Consider the following 17,966-nt stretch of genomic DNA (forward strand, 5'->3'; position numbering starts at 1 on the left):
AATTACAAAAATTCGCAAAAATAATAATTATCAGTACTTAATTAGAGCATTTACTTAAGTTTAATATATATATAAATATTCTATATATATAAAATAATATATAATATAAAAATGTAAAATTATTTAAGTTGTGCTTGTGCATGTAGGCCAATTTATGGCTGCTTAGCACCAATTCAAAATACAAGCTGATAAACAGGACGAACTGCCAAATTGTCACAGTAAGTCATGAATTTTTGTGTCAAAAACGCAGCCCCAAAAAAAAAGTAACGGTACAAAACTGTCGTACTATCTACTACTATTTTTTTCCAAAATTGTTATTTATTTTTAATAATAATAATTTTAAATTTTAAAATGTGAAAATAGTAGTAAATCATACCTTCCCAAAAACATGTAGCAAATATACTAAAATAGTAGTAGATCCTCAACACTGTTGAAAAATTGTACTCATACAACTTTTTCAATTCTATTGCCGGTTTTGAGCGCTTTCGCTCACACCATGTCTCTTTCACACTCTCCGTGTTTTAGTAGAATCACTGTTTGTTATACTGTTTTGAGAGGCACCAACAACTCATCTCTCACTGAGTGATATTTCGAGCGCAGGTTTGTGATATATTTTGCTCATGCTATACATATATGTATATATGTATGTACTTTGCACTCTTATATCTTCTTTAGGAATTTTTGCGAAATACTTGTAAGTAGTTCGTAGAAAGATGTAGTAATTTTAATAATCTTTATAATGCTGTGATAACTCAGAAAGGTCGATGATATTTGGGAGGGATGTAGCGAAAGTGAAGGTTGGGAGTGACATATATACACGGACGTTAATGCAATTGTATTCTTACATATGTTTGTATATGTATATATACATATATATGTATATATGTGTACATTATATATATAGATATGTAAATATGTATCTGGCACTTTCATACTATTGTGAAATTCTTATTCGCTCGGTCAGCAGACTCTCGTACATTCGTCATTTCTGCAAAATTATGAAATATACAAATTTACAATGTGCCCCTAAGCCCCCCTATGTCCTTGCCATATGCAATCGGTTCTTTACGCAGTCCACTTCATACTGCTACATACAAAGTGCTGCTGCCACCGCTACTACTACTACGACTACCACAATTACTACAGAAAATCGTAGCTCATTTGGTAGTACGACACGTCAATGAAAACCGGCCGGCAGGTTTCAAGTTTTTCGTTTTTTTTTCACTTCTATACACATTTGCTCTATACAATTTTAGCAGTGCTACTCGCTTTTAGAATACTGTTGTGGTGTCTCTTTCGCAAAAATGAGCGAAACGAGAGCTTTTTTAAAGTTGTTGTTGTTGCGTTGGCTTTTGCCATACGTTTTAAAATACAAACCTTTGTTGTTGTTCGCGACTGTACTTGCTGCAGACTTTCAAACATACGACTATTCATATAAGCGCAGAAATTCGGCATTTTTGAGTTCCGAAATTCTCTTTCGCTCAGGTTTCACTACTTTTTTTTAGCTGTTGTTACATATTACTGTCACAGACTGCTGAAGTATGTATGTATGTATTTAACTTATACTGGTAAGCTGGTTAAAAATATTTACCAAAAATGTTCGAAAAATATTAAATTTACCTAGGAGTAATTTTAGAACCAAAAATTTTATATTGTATATTCTCATAGAGTAAATTATTCACATCTTACAAAGATCGTACGAATTTTTTTAGTGTTTTTTTCACTATCAAATTCAATACTTTATACAATCAAGAGAAAATTAGTCTAACATCACAGTTGTATGATCTGTTTAGTGTTCTTAGTTGGACTTCGTTTAAGGGATCTACTCAAATGAAATACGATTTTTCCGAATTCGGCTAGTTCCCAGACAATGCTAAATTTTCTCCGCTCGATATCGAAAGTCAACTTTAAAACAGAAAATCGAAATCAAAATAATTCGCCTTTCTCGAGTCTTATCTGAGATTCCACGCTCTGAACTAATCGGTATTAAATTTTTCAGTTTACCTTTACAGTGTTTTTATACTCTCGCAACATGTTGCACAGAGTATTATAGTTTTGTTCACATAACGGTTGTTTGTGTCACCAAGAAATAAAAGAGTTAGATATGGGGTTATATATATGTATATAAATGATCAGGATGACGAGTGGAGTTGAAATCCGGATGTCTGTCCGTCCGTCTGTCCGTGCAAGCGATAACTTGAGTAAAAATTAAGATATCTTAATGAAACTTGGAACACATATTCCTTGGCTTGCTTTCGAAGATGGACAAAATCGGTCTACTGCCACGCCCACAAAATGGCGAAAACCGAAAACCTATACAGTGTCATAACTAAGCCATAAATAAAGTTATAAAAATAAAATTGCGAACATAGGATCGCATTAGGGAGGGGCGCATTTGGAAGTTAATTTTTTGGAAAAGTGGGCGTGACCCCGCCCTCAAATAGGTTTTATGTATATATCATGCAAACCAATAAAGCTATATAAACCAAACTTTCTGCAGTCGTTTATTTTAGCCAAGTCCGAAAATGAAAGAAATCGGATAATAACCACGCCCACCTCCCATACAAAGGTTAGGTTGAAAATGACTAAAAGTGAGTTAACTCACTAACGAGAAACGTCAGAAACACCAAATTTTATATAAGAAATGGCAGAAGGAAGCTGTACTGAGATTTTTTTACAACATGGAAAATGGGCGTGGCGTCGCCCACATATGGGTCAAAAACCATATCTCAAGAACTACTCGACCGATTTCAATGAAATTCGGCATATAACTCTTTCTTGACACCCTCGAAATCGGTTCACAACTACGCCTACTTCCTATATAACTCCATTTTGAATCCTTTGATTCGTTCACTTAATAATACATACATTAGGAACAAATGAAGATAGCGGAATAAAACTTTACACAAGTATTGTATTTGAGCTGTGACATCAGTTGTGGAAAAATTGTCAAAATCGGACCATTACTTTTCAAGGCCCCTGATATAGAACATGAAGAACTCAGTGCCTAAGGGGAATTTTTCACCGAAAATATAGGGAAATCTCTCAGATATTTTAATGTAATTCATTCCCTCTGAATGGTAAAAACCGGGTCATAACTTCCCCAGATCCCATATACCTAATTATAAGTAATATTAAATTAAGTGAGCGTATAGTCTTCGATACATTGTATCTTGGTGGTGAAAACGAGTGAAATCGATTTAGGAATTACCTCAGTCCCCATATACTACTTATGATGATTTTCGTTATTCTATTGAACTTTATGACGAATATATGGGGCGAATTGTATAATCTTTATAAAATTACATAAAAAAAGTTGCGAGAGTATGTTCGGTTGCACCCGAACTTAAATATTTTTAATATATTTTTTTATGAAATTATTCGTTGTTACAATTTTGTATAATTGTAAAATTGCTGAGATTTTTAATTTTCAAAAATTATTTTAATTATTTATTTTTTTACAAGTATTATTTTTAGTTTTTTATTATTAAAGTTTTTTTATTATAATTTTTGTTTTATTTTTTATATATATTAATTATTTTTATTTTTTTCTTTTTTGCAGATCTCATATCTTAATTTAATTGTGCTTTAGTGATAGAAGAAAGAGTTTGAATTCCCTTAGTTTTTAACCATGAAAAAAAAAGAGAAAATCAAAATGAATTCTTCTTTATTTGAAAATGAATTACGTAATAATTTCGAAAGCTGCTGTGCGGCTAAGAATCTCAGGTTCAGCAAAATAGTGTTCAAATCTATAGTACAAGTCAATAGATATGCCTTAAGTATTAAAATCAGTATCCAACCAACACAACGCCAGCTACTTAAAATCATGTACACCAAAGTCAAAGGTAAGTAAATGGTCACTGAAAATTACAAAAATTTACTTTACACAAATCGTTAACTGAAATACAAACTCCTTGTTTACCGAACCAATTATTTGTGTCTCCAACTTACTTAAGCTTAATCATGCCTCGGCAAAGGTCTTCCGGAATTTCCACGCGACATTGACGGTGTGCTTCCGCAATTAGCGACCACCTACGTACTTACCACTTATTTACATACATACATATGTATGTGCGCCACTCCCTCCTCCACTGCGCTTCAATCATTCGCTTATGACAACAAACTTAACCTACAGCGTAACCATTGCAAATTTTAATTGTCATGCCCGTCAGAATGCATTTTTATTATACTTGTACAACAACAACTAAATTTCGCCTGTACGAGTGTGTTGTATGTATGTACATGAGCACTTAAGTTTGTATGCATTCACACTTGAAGTGTCGCAGTCAATGTTTGTTTACATTTTTATCACCTTTCTAGTGTCCCGCGTATTTAGTATATACATATGTACATGTGTGTGTGTGTATATAAGTGTGAATTTTAGTATATAAGTGTGCAGCTTAAATGTGCTTTACTTGAGTTTATTGCATTTGCCATTTTTTCGTTTCCCTATAAGATAACATAGAAGAAAGCTGAAAAGTCATTTGTCATTATGATAATGAGTAATCAGTATAGGCTCTTGGGCAGTCACATATGTATGTACATATATGTATTGTAGACATATTACACATATCAAGCGTTTTGAAAATTACTAATAAAACTATGCACACCACTCGTTGTCTTCTATTCCCCGAGCATAGGGATAGTACCAATTTTAAAAATTCCTTGAAACTTTACGTTGAGGTTAGGTCAGGTCAAGGGATCCCCGCAACTGCAGACTCACTTAAACTGCTGACGGATCGGCAAGACTCTTATGATTCGCCAAAGCGTTTGCAATCTTTTATAAAGTTATTAAGTCGATTTCAGTCAATTGCTGGGTTCACCGAAGTTTCTACCGAGTTGCTTTGGCCTTAGTCTGGGGAATGCTGGACATTGTAGAATGAAGTGCTTGGATGATTCCTCTTCGCCTTCCTCCAAGCAGCTTGAGCAACTTGCGTCAGACTTGATCCCTAACCTCACCGCATTTGTGCCCATTGGACAGTGACCAGTAAGCACACAAATGATTGCGGTGAAATTAGTCTTCCTAAGCGTCAGCAGCTGGAAGGACCGTTTCGATTCACCTTGGGCCAGAAAGACCTCGCTACTCCACAGTTGCTGTTTGTTGTCCAACCTTTGGCGAGCTCATTCGAAGTCAGTGTGTCCAGCGCACTAGCGTAAGTGGCCTACGGACTACCCATCCGTCAATGTACCTTCTTTGCAAGCTTTGAAGTTTCCAGTGATTCCGCGGTGACCGGGTAACTACACATGTCGAATTCAAAAATAGTTCGAAGGTAATGATAAGAATGTGGGACACTCCCTCCCCTCCCATTTAGCTCTTGAAGGTACAAACATATGTGTTTAAATCCTTATCGTTTTCCATGGCTCGAAGTCATATGTCATATTTGTTGGATCTACAATATTCGGTTGTACAATATCATCATCTGCTTTTGTTACATGATTTATGCAATACATAAGAGTAATATCATATTTTTGTTCGTCTCCATATAATTTGTATTATGCTCTGGAATAAATTTGTTTGAAAATTGGCTTCCATTGCCAACGCAAGAGTTCGGGTTATGGGGAACTTCGACTTTTAGGAGTTCGAGTTATTGTATGTGTTAACTTATTCGATAACAATAGTTATATTCTGAGAAAAATCACATATAATATAATTTGCACGTGTGTTCAGAGAAATAAATCTGCTAATATTTTCCAAAGAATAATTTTATGATTCATATCATTTTTTTTTTTGAAATTTTTGTTTTACAAAACTGAGTAATTTTAATTTTTCACAGTGGTTCGATGCTTGATTTTTTTAGTACAAAATCCAGTTTATGAGGCAATACTTTTTGCGGAGTTCATCTTTTTGACAGCTGTCACTTGATTTATAGTCAGTTTGGTTTGTCATTTCATAATGAGCAGACTTACACTGGCAATCTATCTATTTCGATTAGTTTTAAGACACAAGTTACAAGTGTATAAAATATTGTCCAAACTTAAATTTAAAATTTAATTTGCTATTGTTGTAATTTAGGTTATTCAACAAATATTTTCTTAATTTTTTACTTTCTATTTTCTTATTTCTCACCAAATATTTATTTATTTATTTTAATTTGAATTACTCCCACATCTCATTCTAATTTATGCACGCAGCAGTGGCGGATCCAGAAAAATTGTTTGGGGGGGTTTTACGAAAAGTTGTATTACTCAAGGTATTTTGAATATAGCAATTCCCTCGCGAAAATTCAGTTATTATAGGACACGATTTTTTTTTTTTGTATTTTCCCAAAGTACGAATAAAAAAGCTCGAGAAATATTTTCTTTTTATGAAAGGGTGACCAACTGATCAGAACAAAACTTTCTTGTGGAGGTGAAAATGTGGAAACAGCGAACTTCAGGGAAGTATTTTCGGAATGCTATCGAAGCTTTAGAAGCGGTGAACAAAACGTCTTTTGGGAATGTTTTCAAGATTTTACGCATATTGTCGTTATTGCCTGTTTCAATAGCATCACCGGAAAGAAGTTTTTCAAGTTTAAAGAGAATTAAAACCTATTTACGAAATACCGCAGGTCAAGATAGGCTTAGTGGTCTAGCATCAATGAATATTCATAGAGATATTGATCTGTCAGTTGATGAAATACTAGAAGAATTCTTTCAAAAACCAAGGAAAATATAACTTGGAATGTGAGATCCCGTGTAATCCTCAATTAATCACTGAGCTTCAGCGATACTGCTTTTTTTGATCAAGAACCTCATTCCAAACTCATATCAACAAACATATATTTTTCTCTAAGTTTAGGGGGTGTTTTAACACCAAAATCAAAGCCCCCCCTGGATCCGCCACTGGCACCCATTATTATCAATACATATTTATATATTAGTAATCATATGCAAGTGCAGAGTACACACAAGTGGCATTGCGCTTTCCACAATCACTTACATTATGTGTGTATGTGTGTATGTATGTATGTATGTATGTACATTTGTGCCCTTGTTTATGCACTCGCTGATATTCGTTTTGTTTACACTTTGCTATTGTTGTTTGATAATCAATAGAACACCTACCGTATTGTTTTTGTTATTGTGCAATGCAATTTATTTATTATTCATAACTTTATATTCGCAACGTGCCCAACACAAGTGAAAACTTTATCAGTTGTTGTTGTTGTTGCATTGGAAGCTTTCATTGTTTTAATTTGCTCAACACGTGTATTCTATTCCGTTATTGCAGCGGGAATTGCAATATTTAGTTTCTAGCTTATATATTACTTATTCAGCTTCTGCCATTTTCTGTGTAAACATGCTAAACTTTAGTTTTGTTTACAATTCTCTATTTGTTGATATACAAATGGTGTTGGATGGAATGGAAAGAATGGCATGTGGTCTAATAGGTTAAGAGTGACATATGCGAGTGTTTCTATAAACAGTATTATGTAGTATTATGCGGAAGTTTTTTCTTTACATTTAAAATGACATTTATGGGTTTTAAATTAGTGGCTTATAAACATGATAAATAATCATTTATTATATTCGTCTAATAGTTTATTTGCCGTCGTCGGTTCGCCACGCGCTCTACTCGCTTATTAAAAATAATGAAAACAATGGAAATGACTATTTGAATACCTGGTATAACCACTTGATGTTCTTTTTGTAATAGATTATGCCAGTTTATTGAATTTATACCAGTTGCTGTTTCGATTCTCTTCACTTCAAATTTCTCAAAATGGAGAAACCAAATATGAATTTATCCTAAATTGTCTCAATAAATTGGTATAACCATTGACGTTCTTTTTGTAATAGATCATGCCAGTTTATTGCATTTATACAGTGAATAGAAGACAGTAATGAGCTTACGCTACATACATAGTGTCTCAGCATTTCAGATAACTCTTCAGACTATTATCCGCTTTTTAAGGTAATTAGTGCAGTGTTTCTAAACTAAAACGGGTAAAATAATTAATTTATTCGATAGCACTGCTAGCTTGTTTCCTTTAATTGTTTTTTCTTTTCATATGTATGTAAGTTGAAAAGCTTGTCTTAATCTCATTGAATAGAAGATTTTCTGGTTTTAGACCAATTGTCTCGCATATGTACCAATTTTGTTTTTGTTTTTAGACCAATCGCCTGGTATTTATACCAATTAACTTTTTTGGATTTAGACCAATCGTATGGTATTTATACCAATTAATTTTATGGTTTTATGTCAATCGCCTGGTATTTATACCATTTTTTTGGATTTAGGCCAATCGTATGGTATTTATACCAATTAATTTTATGGTTTTATAGCAATCTTATACAAATTAGTTCGATTCCTGAAAAAAGTTTCTCTGCTATTAAAATAAATGCGATCATTATAGGAGTCTAGAATATTATAATAATTATCTAAAAGCCGAAATTCAATATGAAATCATTTTAATTTTGAATAGTATGTACATACATAGAAGCCTCGGTAGTAACCAAGAGTATTACAAGTACTTGTATGTTACTAAAAATCCCAAGTATTATGTAAGTGGTTATTAGCTAATACATATTCGTTATTGAATATATTATTTGCAAATTGCGCTTGTGGCTCATAAGCGGTTATTCCGCCTACAATGTTGCCGCTGATAATTTTTTGGAAGACAGCCTCAACTTTGAGTGATAAGCAACTTTCAATTCCATGAATAACAGAAAAAGTATTGTGCCAACACACGCGCGGCCCCAAAGTACTGCTACTTTCATATACACTACTATACATATGTATGTTCTAATGATATACATTTACTCAATGCATTTGCAAACCATTTGACGCCCATTATTGGCACATTTGTAACGGATTCCTTGTTCCGCTTTGCTCTTCTTACAATGTATGTATTTTAGAGTGCGAAGTATTAATGTGCTAATTCCCGGGCAATTTTCATATGCAATATACGAAATACATATTACGCAGTTTTATTGTACTTTTACCTTGACTGAAGTACGCATTCGTTCGCATTCTATGACGCAGAAGAGACTTATAGGCAGTTATAGCTTTTGCTTCGAACGAAATGCACTTAAAAAATTTCGTTACAAAACCTTTTCTGCAATTTTCATTCTCTACGAATTGGTATGATTACTTTTATATGTTTTTTTTAAATACTTCTTCGTATCATCTTAGATTCATTTAAAACAAAAATTAATTAAAATTAAAGACTTCTTTGAATCATCTTAATCTTCGTTTCGTTTCATTCTGCTCTCTTAATTTCAACTGTAACTTTCTTGGCAAGTGTTGACCTCAGTAAACTGGTATAAACACTCTCTCTTCTACTTATATTTACTTATACCAGTTCTTTGTGCGATTCGCTAATACACAAAGTTTGTCGAATTAAATAAAGCTTTCTTAAAGCTACAGCCAGCTTTAATTATAAATATTTGCATATCGAAACAATCAATTTCGTCACTGCATGCCATTATTATTGCATGATGAGTGTTAAATTGCGATTTCACAATAGTAAACCATCGCAAATAAGTGAAATTATCACAGAGTGCTGGCATATGTACATATGTATTTATATAGATACTCCTTTTTATAAATATGAATGAATAAAATGCACTTTGCCTTGCATTGCACTGAGTATTTCGCAACAAAGTGCACAGCAATTAATTCGTATGCACTCACATACGCTCACATCACACAAAAAAAGTACAAATGAATATTATGAGTAACTGTTTTTGTTTACTTTCTCTGTCAAGCGTACTAGTATTAGGTTGTAAATTGGCATCGGTATGCATGTACCTACGATTAATGATAACTGATAAAGCACAAATAGCGTGTAAACAACAGCATATGTATGTATAAGTATGATGCATTTGAGGAATATGAATTTGCTATTCATTTGTGAATATTCCATACCTGTCAAATATACAATATTTGTATAGGGTTAGGTATAAGAATAGGTTAGTGCATAAAAATGTTCGAAGAAGTGCTTAGTATTCTATTAATATTTAAGGAAATTGTCTACCGATTTGTCACAATAACCGATATATGTATGTATATCGATACACTTAACCAGATGAAATAATAATATGTATTATCATTGTAAAGGTTCATCCATTTCGAGGTTCCATACTTTTTTAAAGAAAAAACACAGAAAATTCACATTTAATGGACAATGTTTATTATCATTCGAAAGAACATTCTTTGCCATTTATTTTTTAAAGATTATCTCTTTCAAATGTTGGCCGTGGTTACATCTCGGATGACCAATCAGTTGATTCCAATTTTCGATAACTCATTCGAGTATTTCAACTGGTAACTGGCAATATCACGCGTGATGTATTGCTCCAAGGCCTAGGTTAGGTTAGGTTAAGTGGCTGTCTAAAGACGCACCTAGGCCTTTGGGAGGGTCATTGTGAAACCATTGGGACTGAGATCCCTCACACTATCGAGTCCTCATTGAACCACCCTGTGGTCCTGATAAAGTAAAAAAGCTCACCCAATTTGATATGAGCAACTTCGACTACATCCTCGAGAAAACCGCGTCCAGCTCCTGCAGTAATCATTGAAAGGTAGCCCCAGTCTGCTGGCGTGTCTCCCAATCAGGCAGTGCCCCGTTAACACCCCTATAAGAGTTCTTGTTTCATTCCTCTTAAATTTCAATAAGCGACAAGTACGGCTCTTATTCCACTCTGACCACCTTTGTCTGCTTACGGAGCAAGCCGTTACTTGTTTCCATTGTGCTTCAGCCGTATCTACTGCATATTTATCGATTAAGTATTTGCAGGTTGCCAGAGGTATATATATTGCCTCTTTATCGGTCTCCAACTGCAGTGTGGTGCCCAATCTGGCGAGCTCATCTGCCACACAGTTCCCAGGGATGTCGCTATGTCCTGGGACCCATTGCAGGTGTATCGTAAAATATGACGTCATTGTCAATAATAAATCCAAGCATTCTTTCACTATCTTAGAAGATATTCTATGAGACTTTACTGATTTTAAAGCCGCTTGACTATTCGAGAATATGAATATTTGCCTGGTGGCTAACACTCTTTTTGACAGAACTAGAAGGCTTTCTTTAATTGCAGTGATTTCTGCTTGGAACACACTGCAATGATCCGATAGCCGGAAGGCGATTCTGGTATCTAGCTTTTCTGAGAATACCCCACCTCCAACTCGTTTGTCTATTTTTGACCCGTCCGTGTAGATACTTATCACTGAATCTTTGTCTACTTTTCCCATATCCCACTGCTCTCTAGAGGGGAATGATATATGTAGTTCAGATTTTAGATTCATTTCTATGTTATTTCACGTTCTCACCGGCATCATTTTTGAAAACAACCGGACCGATGATTCCAACGGCCCACAAACCTCACCAAATCGTTGTTTTTTCTGGTTCGGTCGAATATTATTAAATAATGAATGCTGGTACCGGACTCTATTGGTCCTAGGACGAAACGCTCACGTTCTATCAATAAGATATATTACAGTAGTTTTCCGAAATAACGAATATTCGTTTTAACGAAAGCAAATTTGTTACATTGAGTACCGTAAATAACGAACATCGAGCATTTGTAAGTACTCAGTTTAATGAACAACATGAAGAAGACATATGAAGAAAGAGGAAAAAATCAAATAACATCGAACCAGAATTAAAAATAAAACTTGAAAAATGCAAAAGAAATGTGCAAATTGAAAAAATTTTGAATTTTATAAAAAAGCTTAAAATTATTGATCAGCACCAAATAGAAGTATGAGTGTCAGAATTGGTCAATTTTGGAAGAATTTATTGGATTTGAATTGTTTTGTTATGGTTTTTCATTTTTTAACAAATAATTAATAAAACATTGTATTAAACTGCAATTTACGGATATATAACTCATTTTTATTGATAAAAATACCTCTACGTGAGTACTCGAATTAACGAAAAATTCGATATAGCGAACAGGCCTGACAATTAATGTGTTCGTTATTTCGGAAAACTACTGTATATCATATCAATATCTATACCCACAATATTCTAAATAAAACCAACCGTGGGGCCAGTCACCATATATTAAAGACTAGGATAGTTTGGCACTAATTTCAATATTTTCAAGAAAATTGTCAGAATTCAGCCGGACTGGTTTTGTTACATTTCGTTTCTACTTCTTGTCACTCTATGAAATATTTATAGAAAAGGGTTGAACGGTAATGAGTCAATCCAAATGGTTCATCAAGGGTACATTTTTTTCATTTTCAAACTGTGTAATTCAATATAATGTGGTGAAGTGGTAGATACGAAGTTTTCCAGAGATATCTTTAACCCTTTCGCGGACACGTCGGCATAATCCGACACAACGAATGGCTTAAATTGGTCACGTCGGTATATGCCGACATAGAAAAAAAATCGTATATAAACACGTCGGACATAGGCCACGTCTACTGCATTGGTTTCATATGTAGTAGCTTATTGTGTGCCACTGCAGAAGCAATCAGATTTAAGTTAGTGTCCCAATTTTGAGTAAAAATTAAATATTCAATAAACCATAAACCACTGAAATCGGAATTCAATTATCGGTTTTATAAGCCAAATAAATGCATGTGTCATTCTGATAACATTTACTAAATTTCCTGTGTCCGCGAAAGGGTTAATAGCCTCATTAAGCCTATATAATATCCATTTGATGAAGATACCGCAGCTTTAACTTTGAAAATCACACCACAATTGTTTACAACCCAAAAATCTAGTCTCATTTAATGCCCGATTTTCCTGCTGGGCAGCGTAAAACTGTACACAAGTACACGTACTCCGACTATTATGCATTTCGCTATGCACATTCACCACGGCTGTGGGGCAGCGTGTGAAATAGGTTTGTTTACAAATAAAACTCGTAATAGTGCAAGTCAAAACACAAATTGCAAAAAATACTACATACTCCAAAAGCGCATTTTGCAGATAAACAATTAAATTTGTTTTGTTTTCCTTTTCGAAGAGGAAAATGCAAATCAAAACAAAACCGAATAAGCCAAACTTGTTGGTGTTTGCCGGTAAAGCTAGAGCGTGAGAGACGCGGTAACACATTCACTCGATTTGCCGAGCAATTGGATTGAAGAGCGTAAAATGAGTTGAATCGTTTGCCCGCGTAGAAGAGTTTTTGAGTGTTTGAGTTGAGTGGAAAGTATTTGAGCGCGCTCTTACTTGTTTTTGTTTTACTCATACTCAAAATTTTAAATTTGCTTTTATTAGATGAGCGTAGCAATGCTGTGTCTAACTGAGAAAAATTATAGTTGATAATTGTTAAATATCACAAAAGCTGGTGGTATATACAATTGGTGATATTTAGTTTAAAGTATTTAAAATTTTTTTTTTTTTATTTTTAAATTTTTTTTTACACAATTTTTTCAAAAATTGAGCCTTTTAAAAATAGTGTTCTTCAAATTTATATTTTAACTTCTTCTTCTAAAAATATATATTTTTGTAATATTTAAATATGTTCAAAGTTATTATCCAACTCCAATTTGGGAAGGTAAGGAAGCTGGATCGCTACCTTTTATGCCTTGATTTTCACTCTTGTAGTTCTGCTCATCAGTGGGGATAGCAATACACAACAATACTTTGTAATGCAACAAAAAAAACAGCAAATAATAATAATAATATTATTATCTGATTAAGTTAAAAATTTTCGGTTTTCAGTGTTTCACTGCATCTCTAATATATTATCACAGGGACTTAAAATATCAAGCGATTAAAAATATGTGATATACCTTTTTCAATTAATGATAATTGGAAAATTAATTTAATTTATTTTATATAACCACACATTCAAACAATACTAATAAATATATTGTAACAGAAAATGCTAGTTTTCTAATCTATAAAAAATACTTAGAAATTAATCTAATAGAAGCACCTAAGTAACACTGCCACCCTGCCATTGCTATTGCGTTTAAACAAAAATATATTTTAAATTCCTAAAAATTGAAATTTGTTTAAAGAGCGCATTTGTAATGAGAATTCAACACCCTCGTTCAAAATATCGCTCACTCGCCGAAGAGCGCGCTCAAAATATCACAATGTGCCGGTACAATCTCTCATTTACTCATTTGTCGTTTTCCTTGTTGCGGTGGTCTAATAAAGACACAAAACACACTATCAACGTTCTTCATTCGTTCGTACGCTTTTAGCCTGTTCGCCGCGTTTTATGCGTCGTGTGGTTTAGCCGTTGCTGTAACAGCTGTCACCGCTACCCGTGGTATTTGTTTTACGTTGTACTGACTTCAATTTCGTTCTGAAAGCGAAAGACGATGGTCACAAATTTCTTGTACTAAATAAGCAAGAAACGTACGTCAGTCAACTAGCAATAACTATTGCCAGATATATACCCGAGTTGTTGTGAAAAATATACAAAAGCAAAATAAAACAAAAAAAAATTCATAAGAGAATTTTTAAGGCGGTTATGCTAATATACCACCATTATATAACAACAACTACAACTACAAATTGAAATATCTTAAAACCAACGTTGGCACACAGTCAACATCATTCCACCACACAACCTGCAACGCAAAGAATATATTGCGCTCAAAAATCAAATTCGGAAATCGTGAAAAAAATTCATACAAAGTTTTGTCCTTATTGCGTTTCTAGCCAGTTAATAATTAAATTTGAAAATAAAAAATAAAAGTGAAAATTTTTTTTAATTGTCTAATTTTGAACAATCCAACAATAAACAGCAAAAGTGCCAATAACAATTTCGTGCTTTTCCTGTATGCAAACAAATAATGAAAATATATCCTCGGCGATATTAATGTGTACTTTCTCAACTGGAACTGGAAGCGTACGCCTATAATTAAGCACTTTTATTTACGGTGAAAATTCCAAACAAAAGCGCAATAGTCGAAATACAAATTTTTCGACTAATTGCAAAAACTAATCAACTAATAACAAAAAATATCGTGAAAGTTGTTGAAGTGTGCAGAAATTCAGTGAATAGTACTACATTCATCGAAAGCAATTACAATTTGTGCACAACTAAATATTTGAAACGTGATTTACCAATAATTTCTGTACGACAGTACCAGCCTAATTAGCCGGCGAAGTCAGCAGCAGCGAAAAAAAATCCAAAAAGCTGTGAGCAATTGTTGTCATGCATAGAGTTGAAAACAATAACGAATCATTAAAAATCAGGAAAATTCGCAACTTTGCAAATAATAAACAAAAGAAGAAACTCAGTGTAAATATACTTTTATTGCACAATTTGTGTAAAAGTTTTTGTGCGCAAAGTGTAAATGTGAATAATAAACAAAAAATATTAAAATCACTAAACGCGTGTGACAATATTGTAAGCAAACAACTCACAAGAATATTTACGGCAACAAGTCCATTAGAAAAAATCGACTTGAATTTTATTGTTTTATTACCTGCTATTTTGAGCACTGAGTGAGATCTTGAAAAGCAAAGAAGCAGCAATAGCGCTTGGAATATAAAACTACGAAAAATAGTTGAATAAAGGAAAACAAGCGAAGAACCGCTACGTCCACCTCAACCAAGACTATTTTCAACAACAACAAATTCCAATAGAGCCTTTTTTGTTGAGCTGAACAAGCACATAAGGCAAGGCGGCTAAGCAAGCCAAAATTCTAGAAGGAAACACATAGCAACGAAACTACCTTACACATTGTGCGGTAGGCAAAAACTCAGTCAGACAAGACTACGCCAGAGAAGGTCAAAGTGACAGTAAACGGGATTAGAGTGTTTAATCGCTTCCTGTCGTCCAAGCAACGCGTACTATTTTTTTTTAATTGTTAACCGTTTGACGAGTGCAAAAGGCGCGAAAGAACATTTCGTCTTGAAAGAATAAGTGTATTGACTAAATAAAAAAATTGTAATATTTTACGCCTATTTGGTTGATACGTGTGAGAAAGTGTACTTTTTGCGCGAAATTTAAAAACCACTTGACACGGTGGATAATATTTGAAAGGAAAATCAAACCACTAAGTTTCCAACAACTTAACTGTCATACACTACTAATAACTTTTTACTATAAAAAGGATTTCCACAACAATTGAGCAAAGGTAAAGTGCATTTTTTTTTATTAAAAATATTATATTTTAAAATGAGCACATTTTTTTCGTCTAATTTTATAGGATGAAAATATTTTTATGCGGAAAATATACATTTTTTTACACATACTTACAATTTTTTTTATTAAAAATTGTTTAAAGAATAAGCAATTTTTGGTGTAATTTTATAAGAACATCCTCGATGTAAAAAAAAAAATATTTTTAGAATTAAAATATTTATTTTTTTTTTATTTTGCGCTTTGAAAAAAAATATATTTAATATCCCTGTCTCTCACTCAACGCAGTGTCTTGCCATTATTCTGTTAAAGTTACCGGTACTTTTTTATTGTTTTACTGCCCCCTCTCAACTGCGCTTATAGCTTTTTACATAGCAATTGTAATAAATAACTGTGCTATGTACGTTTTCTGCTTTATCTTTATTTTTCAAACGATATCATTGAAGATAATGGCTGCCATGCTAGTGTGCTTATTAAATAGAAAAAATTGTATTTATTTTATTTTTTTGTAGTAAAATTTATTTTATTTAAAATTATTTTTAATTACTTAACTAAATTTGTTTAATAATTAAATTCAGTCCAGCCTTTTTTTGACATATTTGCATAAAATTATTTTTTTCTTTCTACAAATAATCGTTAACGTTATTCACTTAAAATTTAAATATCACATTTTTTACAATATCCTGAATCAGCATTCATTTTTAGCGCCATCATTAACACTTTATTATTTATTTACTTGCTTATATACACGTCTAAATGTATGCATATAGAACGTTACTGTTATATTGCGCATTCCTTTCATTTGTTGTTTGTACGCTTAATATGGATATAATAATAATAGCCTATCATTTAATACCGCCAAGTTACGTCCAGTTGCAACAATAACAATGAAAACACTGCGAATGACGTGTGTGGGCTGTCAATTTGCAATTTTGCTTTGGCATGCTTGTGCTGTGTGTCTGTTGTAGGCGTAAACTGCATAATAATAATAAGACGCTGCTGTGGGTGATGCATTGCCGTTCCAATTACAATTTCTGTGAACTTTCAGTTACAGCTGTGATATTACAATTTGCGCCAGCCAAGAGCTGGAAACGAATTTAGGTGGATTTGCATTTTCTTTTATATTGATGACGCAGCGTTGCATACTATTTTTGTTGTTCATAGAAATCGTCATAGATTTAAAAAAATTGTATGAATAATTGTTTAACTACTCGATTTATTTCTACATAACAATAAATATCATTTAACATTTTTTTTTTAAATGGCGCGCAATAAATTAATTGTGACTTGTGTTATTGTTAATGTCACTTGTTTTTGTGTTTGAGACAAAGTTTACATTTTTTCTGCGGAATATGCAAAAGTTGTTTATCTAGTAGTCTTGTACTGTGGAATATTCTGTGAATTCCGCGATGTGTCATTAAGTGTGAGTTATCTCAGGTAGCTATTTTGCATTAGAACTTTGATTATTGGCGCTGGAATAACAATTAGACAAAGGAAATTTTATGAATTTGCAATTCTTGTGAAAAAAGAAATTCCTGTTTATTATAATTATAATTCAATTGAGCACCTATTTTCTTTAAAATAATTTAAAATTTGTTTTAAATTAAATTATACTCAATAATTAATTAATTTTGTTGAGCTTATTAAGCACAAATGTCTGTGAAATTAGTGATATTAGCTATAAATATAAACATTTCTTATAAGTAATGTAAATACAAATACTCCATACAACACTGCAGCTGCTTGCAAATGTCAAAACAGACTGCATACCGGCCGGCAACTCGACTGATTAGCGCTCATTTTTTATGCCAAAGTGTGATATCAACATTTCTGTGTATTTCATTGTTGTGTGTCCGTCGAGTGCCGGTTGTGTTTAGACATATATGCAAAAGAAATAAAGTAAAATAAAAATAAAAAAATATGTCATACTTTTCGCATGCACCAATTGCCTTCAAGTTTCGGTGTTCACC

At 33.1% G+C, this 17,966-nt stretch overlaps 1 protein-coding gene across 2 annotated transcripts in view; it reads left to right on the forward strand.

Moving 5' to 3' along the window:
• The first annotated feature begins 3,592 nt into the window (after window positions 1–3,592).
• Window positions 3,593–17,966, forward strand: part of LOC105216414 (myc protein) — a 48,557-nt gene continuing 34,183 nt past the window's right edge. The window contains exon 1 of one of the 2 annotated variants that reach the window (XM_011190889.3): window positions 3,593–3,845. The gene's annotated coding sequence lies outside the window, so the exon portion shown is untranslated. Of the gene's footprint in view, window positions 3,846–14,067; window positions 15,992–17,966 lie in introns of those variants that run through there. The other variant, XM_011190888.3, reaches the window with a different exon arrangement.

Source organism: Zeugodacus cucurbitae, chromosome 5 (assembly GCF_028554725.1).
Source record: "Zeugodacus cucurbitae isolate PBARC_wt_2022May chromosome 5, idZeuCucr1.2, whole genome shotgun sequence".
NCBI classification, from domain to species: domain Eukaryota; kingdom Metazoa; phylum Arthropoda; class Insecta; order Diptera; family Tephritidae; genus Zeugodacus; species Zeugodacus cucurbitae.